Below are 15,852 nucleotides of genomic sequence, written 5' to 3'. Positions count from 1 at the left end.
GAATTGCTTATTTCCCTACATTCTCTCTCCATTAGAATTATGCTTTAGGAATTGGTCAGTTAATTCTTGTTTCCATCTTTTTTTTAAAAACAGTATTTGTAGTGCCTTTTAGAAACATGCAATTAAGTCTTCTTAAAGATACCAGAATTATGTTCCCTAATGTGTTCCTCCCTCAAATAAATAATAACAGGAGAAAATGCATTTAGGAAAATGAATCATTATCCTGGGCAAGTGTTCCTGTTGTTTTCTAAAAAGAGTTTGCATTTAAGATACGCCTCTTTGGGGACAAAAAAAGTTCACATTAAATTTTCTAAGTATGACTATTTAGCAAAAACAACTCTATCCTTAACTTTGTGCATACTGGGGTATAATTAATTGGCTTTGATCCATTAAGTATTTTTATCTTTTTTCCACTTTAATGGTTAAGAAAAGAAAGATTAATATCCATGAAAGCTAATGAAATTGGTTGACAGAAGTATACCAACACAATTGATGTGTTAAAAACGTAAAAATACATGTTCTTTCTTTGAAACAGGTTTGAAAGAATTTATGCTCTTCATATTGCAATTTTTAAACTGGTGCATTGTTAAAGATGAGAACTGCTTTTATCTCATATCTAGAGATCGCTTAGAGTTAAAGATGACATATATATATTTTTTGATCAGTAATTTCTTACTAAGTACTTCACCCAGAGGTAGTTACTTTTGATGGCTTATTTTATTCAATTCTCCATCCAATCTTTTGAGATAGATATCATTATTTATTTTTGTTTCCATTTTACAGATGCAATGTCTGAGCACCAAGAGAGATTAAGGACTTGAGTCAAAAAGTACCCCTGGTAAATTGTAAAGCAAGGATTCAAAAGAGATTATCTGATTAATAAATGTTTATTCTTTATCAAGTTTCCATACTGCCCAACAACAAAATTTTCAAAAATAATGAAAGTTAAGGAAATAAAGTAATTGTTTTACTCTCATGCGATAATTTAAAATGTGTTTGATATGTACTACATGTGAAGTAAAATTTCCTAACTCTATTTTTATCTTAAAAAAATCTGAACATTTTAGTTTCTAATCTCCTTATTTCTTGCCTTTAAGGCTTTACTAACTCTCCTCCATAACATTTTTATTTTTATGTATTCCAATGTGAAGAAAAAATTAAATATATTAGGAAGCTGGGCTACTATTATTTGAGCAAATACTAAAAATGTGGCAATTTTTTAAAATTTAATGAGGATATCGATTTAATGTGAAGATATGTATCTTTTTAAGTTTCTAATTAGATCCTATTTTTATATTTAAGTAATTATTGGTTGTTGTGGTCAGTAGAATAATGATTCCCAGTCCCCTCCTGCGAATATGTCCTAATCTCCAGAATTTGTGAATATGCTAGGGTACATGGTAAAGGGAGATCAATGTCGCTAGTTATCTAATCTTAAGACAGGGACATTACCCTGGATTATCTGGGTAGAAATAATGTAATGAAAAGTGTTCTTAAAAATGGTAGGTGGATCCCTCCAATTGGGGGGATCGTTTTATGAACTATATAGATATCTAACCAATGTACTGAATATTGAAACTAATAAAAATACATACATACATACATACATAGGAAGGAGAAAAAAATGGTAGGTGGAGGTAGATGGGAGAGTCAGAAGATGTGACTATGAGAAAAAGGTACAGAAAATGTAACAGGTGGTTTTGAAGATGGAGGAAGGTGGCTATGAGCCAAGGATATAGGCATCTTCTAGAAGCAAACTAAGTCTCTCCATAGCCACCAGAAAGGTGGAGCCATGTCAGCACCTTGATTTTAGCCCAGTGTGACCCATACCAGATTACTGATGTATGGAACTATAAAATATTAAATTTGTTATCTTTTAATCCACCGAATGTGTGGTTGTAATTTGTTACAGTAGCGATAGGAAACTAATACAGTTATAAATTATTCTACTGTTTAAAAAAATCTTAGAGAAATAGTTTTTGTCACTTTATTTGCTATTTGAAAAGACAAATATCAACAGAGTGCCTTGAGCTAAGTTCTTGAGATGATGCTGCTCTCTGTAACTATGTGTACTTTGTCAAGACACATCTCTTATGCCAGCATCTGTTTAAGATTGTGTAAGAGATACTTCAATCTTTTTTTACAGTACTAGGAATGGGCCTCCTAAATGTGCCAGCAGGGGGTGCTCATGTATAGGGCAACACTGCCACTGACATGAACGTCATCTGACTGGGGAAAGGACACACCAGGACTACCAATTCTGTGAATACATCCACATTTGAAAAAAATGCAGAAACTACGACTGAAAATATGCCCACCAGAAGAATCAATATTTTGCATTTATTTCTCAATATGTATTCCATATATGAATAATTAAGTCTAAAAGAAAGACTTTAATATTAATTTAATTTTTCATTTTTGCCATATCTGATGGAATGTCTACATCATACTAAGTTTTGACACAAAAGACAAAATGTAGCTTGCTTACTACAAATTTTGGGTAGAATTCTGGATATTTATTATGCAATTATATAGCATAGGAGTATGTTATCAGTTACGAGAATTTGTTGTCAATCAAATTTGCCAGATTAGTGACTTTCTCTATATTTTATGATCGTGTAGTCATTGATTAAAATATTTCTGAACTTTTGTTTCAGAATTGCCCTAAGCAGTAATTCAGAAATATTCCCAGAATATTAGTTTTAATCTATTTTTATTTGTCTCTCTCTATTGCTCTGCTTTCCTCTCTGTCTAATTTTTTTTTTATTTATATTTACTCACATGAAAATTACTTGGCCTCATTATTCATGTTGTTAATGGAATTTATTTGTTCCAAAACTTGAATTTATTTACATAAAGTCAAGTCTTGTTCTAACTTGGGATGTTCAAACAATGAATAGTGGTTGCATAAAGTAATTCCAAGAGAAAATTTGCACACACACGCACACACACAGGTGAAGAATTCTACCATAAATGAAATAAATGCAATTCTTCTGTGTTAAAGATGTGCCCTGTTGTCTGCCACAAGGATGTATATTACATAAGTGAGGCTGCATAAGCCATAACAGAGGTCCAAGCCAACCCAGATCTAGGGACCAGGTAAATTGGGATGTCTGCTATTCTTACTACTGATTTAAATTAAGCTTGTTACACAATTTCCAGACAGTAAGAAATATTCTTTGTTTCCAACTCTCTGAGTTATGCCCATGTTTTAATAACCCATTAATGATTTCCACCCCCATTTCAGTGTGTCCACCTCGTCCTCTATCCGATCACTCTGTCTAGAACAAAGTTGTTTTTTTTTAAAAAAAAAACATGGTCCTCCTGCTTAATGAAGCTATGCTCTCTAATTGTCACTCATTCATATATATTTTGGTAGCCCAAGGATACAGGCTGTTTTTAATACTTCTCATCATCCTAGAAAACTCCTGGTAATCTATAAATAGAACGATATTGATAGCAGCTATTCGTGATTATCTTGTACCTGCTGCTGCCGAAATCCTTCCAGACAAACAGAAAAGATCCATCGGACAGGTCCATCCAAGATCAGATTCGCTTCTCTGTACACTGAATCTTCAGGTAGCTATGATTAGAGAATCCTGTATTTGTTTGGTTGTGTTTACTTTTCTTAAACAAAGGAGTATACACACATTATCCGTAGCCATTTAAAATGGATTCTGTGGAGACTCTAAGTAAAAGTGGGATAGTTATGTATGACACAGCTATTTGCAGAGAAGTGTTTCAGCTCAAACTCATCAGGGCATTGGCTAATATTTAGATAAACAGAAAAACAAATTAATGCTCAATCAAATCTAGTTTTGTTATGTGTCAGGCAGTGGAAACTTGTTTTTAATGAGTTAATAATTCTTAGAATGTCTCCCAAGAGCATACTAATAGGTTGCATTGTTTTTTTTTTTTTTTCATTTGTTCTGCTTATCACAAGTGTGGCTAACTTCATATCTGCTTCAGTGGTAGAATTCTTTCACTGTTTTGACCTTTTAGTCAATTTGGAATGCTTTTTACTGCTTTGCCACAGTTAGGAAAGATTGATCAGTTACTATCTAAGGCCTTTACATTCTAGAAAGCTACTTTACACATCTGGGTCAAGACAGTTCACAAACAGCCAAACACATATTTTATTGGTTTAATATCACAGGTGGTTATATCACTTCCATAAAAGAGCTTTTACTTTCTTTAATTTCAATGTAGAATCTGGCAAGAGAACTGATAATCAATCACATTTGTTCAGTTGCTGTTGCAAAGCTTAAATGTTTCACTGTGAAAAACTTCTACTGAACAGACACAGTGGGATTTCATAAGGGTTTTTATTAGACAGACCCTATGTTAGCTTAAAAAATGATTTAGTTTGCAATGTGCATATACTACAGATATTACCATTGCAGAAGAATCTATGGGGTATGAAATATCAATTTACATTTTTTCAAGATCCGATCATTTTAAATAGGTGTTGTGTCTGTGGGCCAATTCACAAGGAAGATAGGAAATGGAATGATAAAACAACAAGCAGGTGCAGCAAGCGAATTCATCTTTACTGGATATTTGAAATTGGGAAAATCAAGTAGCATTTACTGTTCTCTTTTATTCCTACAGCTGCAAGATGTGATGGGAAGTACACCTCACTGGGACTCAGGAGTCTTGGATTCTATGCCTAAATAGTTAGAGACTAAATTAGGTTCTCAGACACTAAGCTATGTAAATGAGGTGATCACAATTAAAATGACTCTGCTAGAAGCGTTCAGCGAGAGAGGATTTTGGGTTACTCCAAGAATATTCTGAGCCAATTCTATCTATAATTGATAAAGACTGACAATGGTCTCTCTTTCTAAAGGGTATCATTAACTTTTTGGTTGACTCTTAGCAAAGTACATGTTATATACTAGGCATTCAAGGAATGTTCACTCTTTTTTTGTATCTTTACATATTTCGTTGTTCATTTTAAGGATGAGCTGTCTATCTAGATTGCCATTCTTGAATCCCTTCTCAAATATCTTCTGCCTCTTTTAGTTCTTTGTACAGTGGAGGATGAGAGGGATGATGTGTGGGAGGTGTTCCACTTAGAAGATTTTAACAAGCTTATAATTGTGATATGAGACATAATTAAAATTGATAATATTTACTTAGTGCCTACTTTCTTCTGAGAACTGTAATTGAAACATTATCTTTCTTTTTAAGTTTCAAAATAGCTTTGAGATGTAAATGCTATTATTTCTATAAATGAGAAACTGAGCTTAGAGGTAAATTTACACAAGCAGTAATTGGTGCAATCTCGATTTAAATGATTCTTGGTCGATTTCCAATGTACTTGAATGTAAGCATTTAAGTTATCAATTCTAAACTAGACCTGGAAACATTTGTTTGCATTCTCAATATTGTTAGGAATCCAATATCACTGGTACTCAATAAAAATCTGTTAAAATTTCAGAAGATATGTTATGATTATGAAGTTGAAATATCAGCAAATTTAATGTCTAGTTGATATTTACTACAAATCTATTAAATATATAAGCCGTTTGATGCATCTCCTAACTGAATTTATATTTATATCTTAAACATTTCTGTCTTTCCAAGTCTTGCAACAAAATTTCGAATATTGAAAGTAGCTACTTGAAGGAACATTGAATTATTTAATGACAACTCCTAACATTAGCAATGTAGGATCCTTAAGAACTTGAAAAGGCAGTAAAAGATGATTATTGAAGATTCAACTATATGGTTAGTGACTCATATGTTGGAAAGGAGTTAAGTATTGGTATCTTGAAGCCCTTCTCACTGATATATATCCAGAAACACAAACGAGATTGTTTAAAAAAAAAAGCAAACAAAAAACCCATTCACAGAATCAATGATCCATTAACTACATTTCACATCAAACAGAAACATCATTTTCAGAATGCTTCTCACTAATTGTTCCTCAAGAATAAGACTTTCAGACTCAAAAAGAGGGAGCAGTAGAGCTAGATGGCATGAGCCTAAATACAAGAGGAGTTTTTCACTGCCACAAGATAAACAAGTTAGAAGCAGAACTAGAGAACAGGCAAAACTAACTCCATAGTTTTCAATACTGTGTGTTAGAATCACCCCAGGGGCTTTTCAAAATAGTGATAATGGGGCTCCACTTCTAGAAATGTTAATTTGCCTCTGGCAGCCCCAGGTAATCTAAAACTTTTATAACCATCTAGTTGATTCTAATGTTAGGCCAAAATAGAATGTTCACGTATACACTGCACCATCAAGAAAGGAAAATCTCCAAGTTTATTGACTTAAAACAATAATGATTTATTCTCACCAATTCTTTATGAAATTGAGTAATTCTAGGCTATAATGCTCTACATGTTATTGGCCAAGGTCCCCCAACCGATTGAACTCAGCAGACACAACAGACATGGAGAAAAGATCCAAGAAGATTTTACCCACATAGTTGAATTTTGGGGGTCTCTCCATGGCCTCTCTATATGCATGTGGAGCTCCAAGATTCATGAGCCCTAGCTGAGCTTCTTTATGTCATGATGACTGCCTTCCCCTGACAGGAAGGAAGTAGCAACTGCCAGTTTTCTTAAGAGCTAAATTTGAGAGTTCCATAACGTAATTTCTGTCCCATTATATTGGTCAACGTAAGTATCAAATACAGTCCGTATACAAAAGAAGAAACATTTAACTATTTATTACTCTTCATGTGTTCGGTGGTGAACCCCTTGTGGCTATCTTTAATCTACTGCAAGAACCTCCACTGTAACCCTACTATCTCTCTCTTAGGTAGCTTGTGTGGCCTCCAGAGGAAGTTGTGTGTGCATAGTAGGGCAAGGTTTCACATAATGATGAGAGAGAAGGGAAGGATAAAGAATAGAGGAAACATTTATAGGCAATGCTGATAGGCTGAGGTTGTAGAGAAATATATTAGTCATATAGTCAGAGTGTGAGAGGAGAATTTTAGAGATAAAGTCAGAGAGAATCTAAGTTCAGGGCCAGGAAAGTACAGAATGTCATGGAAGCAACCTGAATGTGGATGCTGTACAAAGAACAGTAAACTATGAGTTTATCCAGATTCAGTTTCCAAAGTCACTTCATATGATGGTCTCTGTGGAAGTCATTACTGCTATTTATCCAATATTTCAGTTCCTTGTCTCCTGGGCACTTGGCAATATTATAGTTGCCCACTTACTTTGATGTTATCCATGTCTGTGTGACTTGCTTAAAATGTGAACACAGGTGATATGCTCATTATTGGGAAGAAACGCCGAGAGAGAACACCTTTACACCTTGCCTTTTTCTGCTGAACAGATGTGGAAGCATAATAAATCCTCCCTCAGTCTAGAGATTGAGTGACTTGGATTCTCAATGTCCCTCGTGCCAATAGCTTTGCACATGAGATAAGAAATGTATGTGAAAATAATCTTTTTTTTTGAAGTCACTGGTACTTTGGAAGTTATCGTTTGTTTGTTTGTTTGTTTTGCTCTGCAGTGTAATCTACTAGGTCCTGATGGTACAGTGCTTTGATATTTTTTCATGGACAGGGAGTACTCATGTCTGTCAGTATTTTATTAACTTCCTCTTGGCAATGGAGATTTGGACAGTGCCAAGTGGAAGTAAGTTTATAGTGAGACTAACAGTCTAGGACACAAATCTGCCTTGAAACGCTCTCTTAAAATGGCCTGCCACTTGAAGCCTTATGTTCATATTTTATAGTTTTATATCGTCTCTGACCATTTGTTGATGAGTAGATGAGAGGCAGAGGCTCCTAGGGAATTACTTATCCAATTGCCTGGCCAGCAGTCACATCAAGGACAGCTCTACTCTTGAAAGCTCTGTTTGTGGAAGCAGCACAATGAAATACCCTGCAGAAGGAAAATGTTTAGAATTCCATTGCAGATAAACTGATGACTCTCTTTGCCTGTTTTAGGAAAGGTCTGTAATACTTTAGCATCTACTTTGGACTTAGAGACCAAAAATTCACATCGCCAACTGGTTTCCCTAACATAAGAACAAACCATGACAGAGAACTTACTATCTTCTATATAGGTACAGTATCCATATCAATGAAGTTGCATGTGTAAAAATGTATGAAGTATTAAAATAAAATGCCTTTTTGGCTTTCATCTTGCTGATGCATCAGATAGTGTTTGCAGGTAGCTACATTCTTGGTCGTTATGGCCGTGTTGAGATGTCGCAGTAGCTTATTAGTGCCAATTCTAGCCTGTACTTTTCTTTTTTCCTTTTAAATAGACTTTATTTTTTAGAGTAGTTTTATACTCACAGCAACATTAAGCCTAAGGTACGCAGAGCTCCAATACATGCCCTGCAGACACACATGCGAGCACATGCGCAAACATACAGCCTCTTCGACTGTCACCACCCCACAGCGTGGTACATTTGTTACAATCGATGAACCTATAGGCCACATCATTATCACAGAATGTCCATAGCTTACATGACAGTTTACTCTTGGCGGTGTAAATTCTATGGATTTGGACAAATGTATAATGGCAAATATCTACAATTATATTATTATATAAAGTATAATACTATAGTTATAGTATTATATATAAACTATAATACATTTTCTGTGTTCTGCCTATTCATTCTTCCCTCTCCCCTAACCCTTAGGAAAAACTGATTTTTACTGTCTCCATAGCTTTGCATTTTCCAGGATATAATACAGTTTAAATTATATAATATGCAGCCTTTTCAGATTGACTTCTTTTACTTAATAACATCCATTCACCTACTGAAGGACATTTTGGTTGTTTCCAAGTTTTGGCAATAATGAATGAAGCTGCTATAAACATCTCTGTGCTGGTTCTGTTGATAAACCTTTTTTCCACTCACTTGGGTAAATACCAAGGAGCTCAATTGCTAAATAAAATGGTTATGACCGTTCCTGTTGCTTCACATCCTCATCGACATTTGGCATTGTCAGTGTTTTGGATTTTGTCCATTCTAATAGGTATGTAATTGTATCTCATTGTTGTTTTAATTTTCAATTCTCTAAGGACATCTGATGTGGAACATCCTTTCATATGCTGATTCGCCATCTGTATATCTTCTTGGTGAGGTGTCTGTTCATGTCTTTTGTCCATTTTTTGATAGGGTGGTTTATTTTCTTATTGTTGAGAGTTTTGTGTTTGTGTGTATGTATGGAGAGATATATATTATATATATATATATATATCACTTTATATATTCATTTTGTGTTCTTTTTATATTTTAGATAGAGGCGGTTTTATCAGATTTGTCTTTTGCAAATATTTTCTCTCAGACTGTGGGCTGTTTTCTCATTCTCTTGACAGTGTCTTTACCAGGGCAAACATTTTAAATTTTAATTAAGTCCAGGTTATTGATTATTTTTTTCATGGATCATGCCTTTGGTGTTGTATCTAAAGTGTCATCATTATACCCAACCTTATCTAGACTTTTTTCTTACATTATTTCTAGGACTTTATCCTGTACTTTTATTTCTTCTTCATTAGTCTGATGAATTAACAGAGTAAATTTTTACTACAGCAACTTATTAATTAATGAAGTGAAATACAGAATATTTTGAAGACAAAACTCAGTCTGTTCCACTTATTTTCATCAAACAACAGTTCGTTTAATGAGAAGAAATATCCTTATTATGTAATAATCACCTTGCTCTACTTTTTGTTTTTCAGGAAAAAAAAAGAAACCTACTGATCCTGAAATGACAGGTGACATTATTTTGTATAGAGTGAAATTACAAACAGTAATAAAATAAAATAGATAAATATATCCTGAACATTTTATCTATGTATATATGTGCATGTAATGGCGTATGAACAGAAACAACTGACAGAAATAGAGAATCTTATTTATTTAACAGGATACCTTGAGTGAAATCCTCATTCTTTTTCCCCATGGGGTACACTTATTGTTCACCTCCTTTCTTTTACCTATTTGCTATGTAATTTAAGATTGATGCCTCCTTGTGGGAAACAATACCTGATCAGAGAACAGGTTGCATTTGCCTCCTAAAGAAATATGCCTTAGTGACTGCTGATATTGGCTCTATAATAATGGAAATGTATAATTAATGCCTTAGCTACAATAGTTCTGGTAATAGAACCACCTGAAACTGATTCAAAAGGAAGGATTTAATATTGAATCCTCTCTCTGTCTAACCATTAATGTGTTGGATTGTAGGAACCACAGCGTACTAAAATGGAATGATTGAATTTTTGATACCGGGATTGGTTATAGTGCCTACAGTTGAAATACTAAATAATGGAAATCTGCCATGTAAAATCAAAGAGAATAAAAACTCAATTCTATACAGGTTACATTCTTTTGTGAGTCAGAAAAATCAGGCTATTCTATTTTTTTTTCTTTCAGTGTTTTAGGTTTAATACATTTCTTAATTTCAGAGTTGCATTTGCTTATTAGATCAAGTTCTAATTCATATTTTTGAAATGTATAATGACCTCAACATTTTCAAATTAACATTTTTTGTTTTTGTTTTTGTTTTTGAATTCACAGTAGAGGCTTAACATCTGGTAATATGATTCAAATGTCCTGCATCTTCTCACCCCTGAGATTTAGTCTGACTATCTGCTATTTATACATTCAAATTTCCAAATGTCTACTTTATTCTGCTACAATATGTTCTAAGGGATTTGTGATGGATGAATCCAACATATATTTCAGAATAGAGAGCTCTCCCAACCTCAAAATATTAGTGCTAAGTGGAGCAACACTTTCAAAGAAAAAAACATGTAATGAAATGACTATGCTAATCAAACATTGTTATAATTTATAGACAGATGCAGCCCAATAAAAGATTAATAATTAAAATAAAAATCCTATTTTCACAACTGTTGTAATCAGTGATAGTAACTGGATGCAAAGGAGTGTTTTAGAGGGAAATTTTCATAAAAAAATTAAATATATAGTTTGTTAATGGTTACAATTTCAGAATACTTCTTCACCAGACTCTGGAGCAATCATGCATGAAGTTTGCCTAACTTTACAGCCTAGATATACCACTTCTAGCTAGGCAATCCTAGATAATTTCTATGCAACTTTTTAGAGTGGATTGCTGGCACCGAGTATGTTTGGAATTTTGTGAGCCAGTTGATAACACATTTGTAGCTTGAAATCAGCTGTGGCAGAAGTGTTTGCACTATAGAGATTGGCAAATATTACAAATCAGGGTCTTTTTTGCTTGTTTTTCAATGTACTTGTTTTTAAACATTTAGCAGCCCACAACTCTCTCCATACCTTGATTTCTGTATTTGTAAAATGTGAATAATATTGTACCTACCGGCAATGTTTTTTTAAATCAAAAGTTGATATTTTGAAACTTGTAGAGCAGTGACTTATGTGCATTAAGCTTTATGTAAATGCTATTATCTAGGAAAAAACTACAAAATCCAAATATAAAACTGATTAAAACTGACTGGTGCATTCTACTCATATTCACTGAGTGCTTCACAATGATTGGTTGGTCCTCCGTTAGGCCATTGGCTTAAATCAGTGACAAAACAAAGATCCATGTCTTTTCAGAGCTTGCATTCAAGCTGAGGAAGAAAGACACAAAGCTATGTACATGATAAACTATTACATAATCTGATCTAGAATTTTCACAAGTGGTATTTATCTATTACTAAAAGAAAAGGAGGATAGAATAAGGAGATGATGAAGAGAGAAATCTTAAGTAGAGTGATCAGAGTAAACATCATGTGAGAATTACTCAAATTAGTTGTGAGAAAACATACAAATACTATCACACTTTTCTTATTAAACTTTTCTACCACCATTAAAAGACTTATTGAACAGATCAGTAGATTCTGCTCATTAGATGTGGACTCTATATCTAATGCCTCCAGCTAACTGTGTTTCTCTCCATCTGATTCTCTACTTGGCCAATTAATATTAATACAATTTTATGACAAAGCTCTCTAGAACACCCAGTTCTAAAGCATGTAGGATTGGAATTTAATATTAAATAATCTAAATAATATAAAAGAAATTACCAGTTAATAACACAGTTACATACTATTTATTGCTTGCCAGTAGGGGGCGCTCACTGGCAATGTAAAAATTTATTAGCCAAGTTAGAGGCCTAGGGAATACAGGTGTGGTGCCGTGAGACTTGTTGCTATCTCCCTTCTAATTAATATTCCCATTTCACTATTAGCTGCTACGCAACCGATTAAACTACAGTAGTAGAAACTGTTATCATAGCTAGAAATTTTCAGTCTCCTCCTTGCCTTCTAAGCCAAGAAAATATATGCCTTTATGTGCCTAAGAGTCAAGTAATAGCTTCATTTTTTAATGTAGTGCAGGGCTGGGGGGCATGGAGTACCAAGAAAGAAAGATGAGCTAGAAGGAAGGAAGTTGAAAGAGAAATACTATCTATAAAATTATTTTCGAATTTCTATCATTTCTCTATGTAAGTAATGGGTACCTATTTTCCAATGGGTTACTGAGTCATGTAAAGGACAGTGATTCTTTCCAGATCTTACAAAAAGAGGAATAGTATGAAACTTTAAAAATGTATTTATCAAAAAAAAGGAAAAAAACACTATCATTTATTTCAATAGTAGAGGCTTTCTGGTTACATACCATGGACCTATTCTTTGATCCTATTTCTCTGTATCAAAATAAGAGAAATAAAAATTGAGGCTTTAGAAACACTTCTCTTTTAACATATTTAGTAGATATTGTTTTTCTAAAATAGATTCTTACCTATGTGAGTGCTACTTAACATAAAATGTCTTAGAATAAAGATATAGCGTTTGTATAGTAAAATGTACACGTCAATAAAGCCATGATTAAAATAAAGCGGCATGAATTATAGTGACAAAAATTGTTTCAAGGAATATAAGAAATAAATATGACTTTCACATGGTTTGGGACTATCACGTGAAGAAACTTAAATGTTCTCTTTACATTACTGTGAAAACATTGGATAATACTAAAACTTCAAGCATTTGATTTCTTAAAAGATATATGTCTTCATTAAATTTTAAGTATATCATTTCATATAATATATCTAATATTGTATATTAGTATTTTATGTATTTATACAAATATTTATATTTATATTATTATAGTAAATATATTGAAATGCATATTTTTCCTTGGGCAATTAATGAGATTGCAATAAAAAATCATGGGAAAAAGGAGAGAAAAACTAAAAAGGGGAAAAGGTGTCATGAGTTAAAATTCTATGATAGGTTTGCCTTTACCAGTCATAGGTGGTTTAGTACCTAGTTTTCCAAATGCAGTAATTATTTACATATACTCCTGCACTGATATAATGTGTACATCATAGAAATACATTTTAAAAAACTTCAAAAGTGAGACGCAGATTAAATTAATTTAAAACATGTTATTTATTAACAGTCAAAATTATATATAATTTAGTGCGAATTAATCATATTACAGTCTTACCTTAAGAATAGGGATATATCCTGAGAAATGCATCGTTAGGCGATTTTGTCTTTGTAGGAACATCGTGGAGTGCCATCCGCAAACCTGGACGGTACAGCCCAGTACTGTAACCGTGTGAGCCACACTTTCATAAAACGGCAGCACAGGAGTTTCCTTTACAGCAGCAGCATCACAAACACGTGAGGAACCGTAGTGCGAGCCCTGAGCGTTGGCTTTTCTTTTTAATGATGCACGGGCTGATTTAAGCCTTGACTGCCAGCATCCCCTTGAAAGCTGGCCGTCTGGGATGAACACGGGCTTCCGGCCCCGGGACAGGACCAGCCACTGTCCTCCCGCCACTGAGGCCCCTTCGCTTTACAGACCTTTGTTATTTTCATAACGCACTGCTCGCGTTTTCCACGTTTCCCGCCCTTTAAACTCTGGCTCTTACGTTCTCAGTTCACCAATGAGAAGAGAGCCCGGGAGACCGCCCCCCCCGGGCCCCACCCTCGGCATCCATAAGAGCAGGACCCGCCCCCAACGCGAGCTCCACTCACCGCCTATGTGTGGCTCCTGGCCGTGTAGGATGCTCCGGGGTCTGTAAGTAATAAACTCTTATTTTCTTCAAAGTTTGCTAATACTGGTGGCTCACGCCAGCGGTAACCCCGCTTCACGGAGGGGAGGTGTATGAGGAGGGCCAGCCAGGCCCATGCGCATTCCGAGCTCGTCTCTCCCATTTGGTTATTATCAATAGACTGAGCGGGCACCAAACATAAATGTGGTGCCTTGCGCTATGACATAAACTACCTCTGAGTCTGACGTCACTAGGGGATAGGAATTTTTCAGCTCTATTATAACCTTATGGGAGAAGGCTTCTGCGGGGTGCATGACTACTGATAGAATGGTGACAGGCTGAGAGCAGAGCCCCTGGGCTAGACTGCCCCAGGGTGGGAATCCCGCTTGGCTGGGTGGAGCCTACATAAGGAAGCTCATACGTATCTTAATATCCTTCTGTCTAAGATGGCAGTAATGACGTTACCGACCTCATAAAATTTTTTAAAGGATTAAAAAGATAATTTTAAAAGCCCTTTAGATGAGTTGTATTAACATGAATAAGAAGTATTTGATCTTGATTTAACCCTTTGTGATTCAGAGAGTCAAAGATGCTAATTTGAAATTATTTCAATTTTGGGTTGTATTTGTTTCCACTGGAGAAAAGGCTATCTCACAGCAATACGTAAAGTCCAAATAAAGAAAGTACATCATTGTCTGCACTTACAGATATGAAAATTATCATATTTCAGTTCCATACAAGATACTGTAATTCAGCTACTCAGTTTCCATCTTTTCTGATATTGTAAATCATTCTTGCAAATTAGTCTGAAAGTATTATGTTTTTGCATATCGAGCAAATGATTAAAAAATCCATCAAACTTTTTATTTCAAAGGAATCAAATAGTTTAGGAAATGATGCCTCTAAGTTTCTCGTAACATATGCATGCATGCATTTTTATGTGCATGTCCATTTCCCAGGGCTGCTGTCACAAAGGCCCACAAACTGAGTGGTTCCAAGTTCTGAAGGCTGGTAGTCTAAGAGGCAGGTGTGAGCAGGGTCAGTTCCTTCGAGGCCTGGGAGGGAGGATCTGTTCCAGATCTGTCTCCTAGTCTTTGGTAGCATCAAGCATAACTTGACTTGCAGATGGTGTTTTCCGCGTGCCTTCACATCATCTTCCCTTTGTACATCTCTGTGTCCAAATTTCCCTTTTATAAAGACATCCGTCGTACTGGAGTAGGGACCACCCTAATAACCTCATCTTAACTTGATCATCTGCAAAGATCTTATTTCCAAATCAGATCACATTCACAAGTATTCTGGGTCAGGATGTCAATATGTTTTGGGGGAATATAGTTCAACCCATACCAATATGTATTGCGGTTTATTGTCTGTAGCGACAAAATATTATTTTAATGAAAACGTATTTAAATACACTCTCCATATTACCAAACTAGAAAGAAAATCAGTTTTCTTCTAAAAGTAGTTATTTTCTCACTCAGGGTTAAAAATATCTTCTTCACCTTGAGGAAACAGAATAAATGTGTGTGTGTGTGTGTGTGTGTGTGTGTGTTTTGTAATATCGACTAGAAAGAATACTAATGGTAACCACTTGTCATAGAGTCAGGAAATTTGGAAACCTGCTTTTATGTATGAATGGAAAATGTACAAAATACACTTAGATAGAATTTTATCATTAGTGAAGATAGATATAATTTCACATTTCAAATAACATTTGTAGATGTTGCCTGCGTTATCAGATATAATTCACTGATAATTATGTCTACTTTTTAAAATGACATACAATAAGATTTTAGATCAGGATCTTAAGAGTAAAAGAAAATTGAGCTCTGCTATTATTATTATTTTTTTTTTTTCATTATGCACTTGTG

Source organism: Pteropus medius, unplaced genomic scaffold (assembly GCF_902729225.1).
Source record: "Pteropus medius unplaced genomic scaffold, Ma_sr-lr_union100, whole genome shotgun sequence".
Classification (NCBI taxonomy): Eukaryota; Metazoa; Chordata; class Mammalia; order Chiroptera; family Pteropodidae; genus Pteropus; species Pteropus medius.
Note: the sequence above shows the minus strand (reverse complement) of the source record.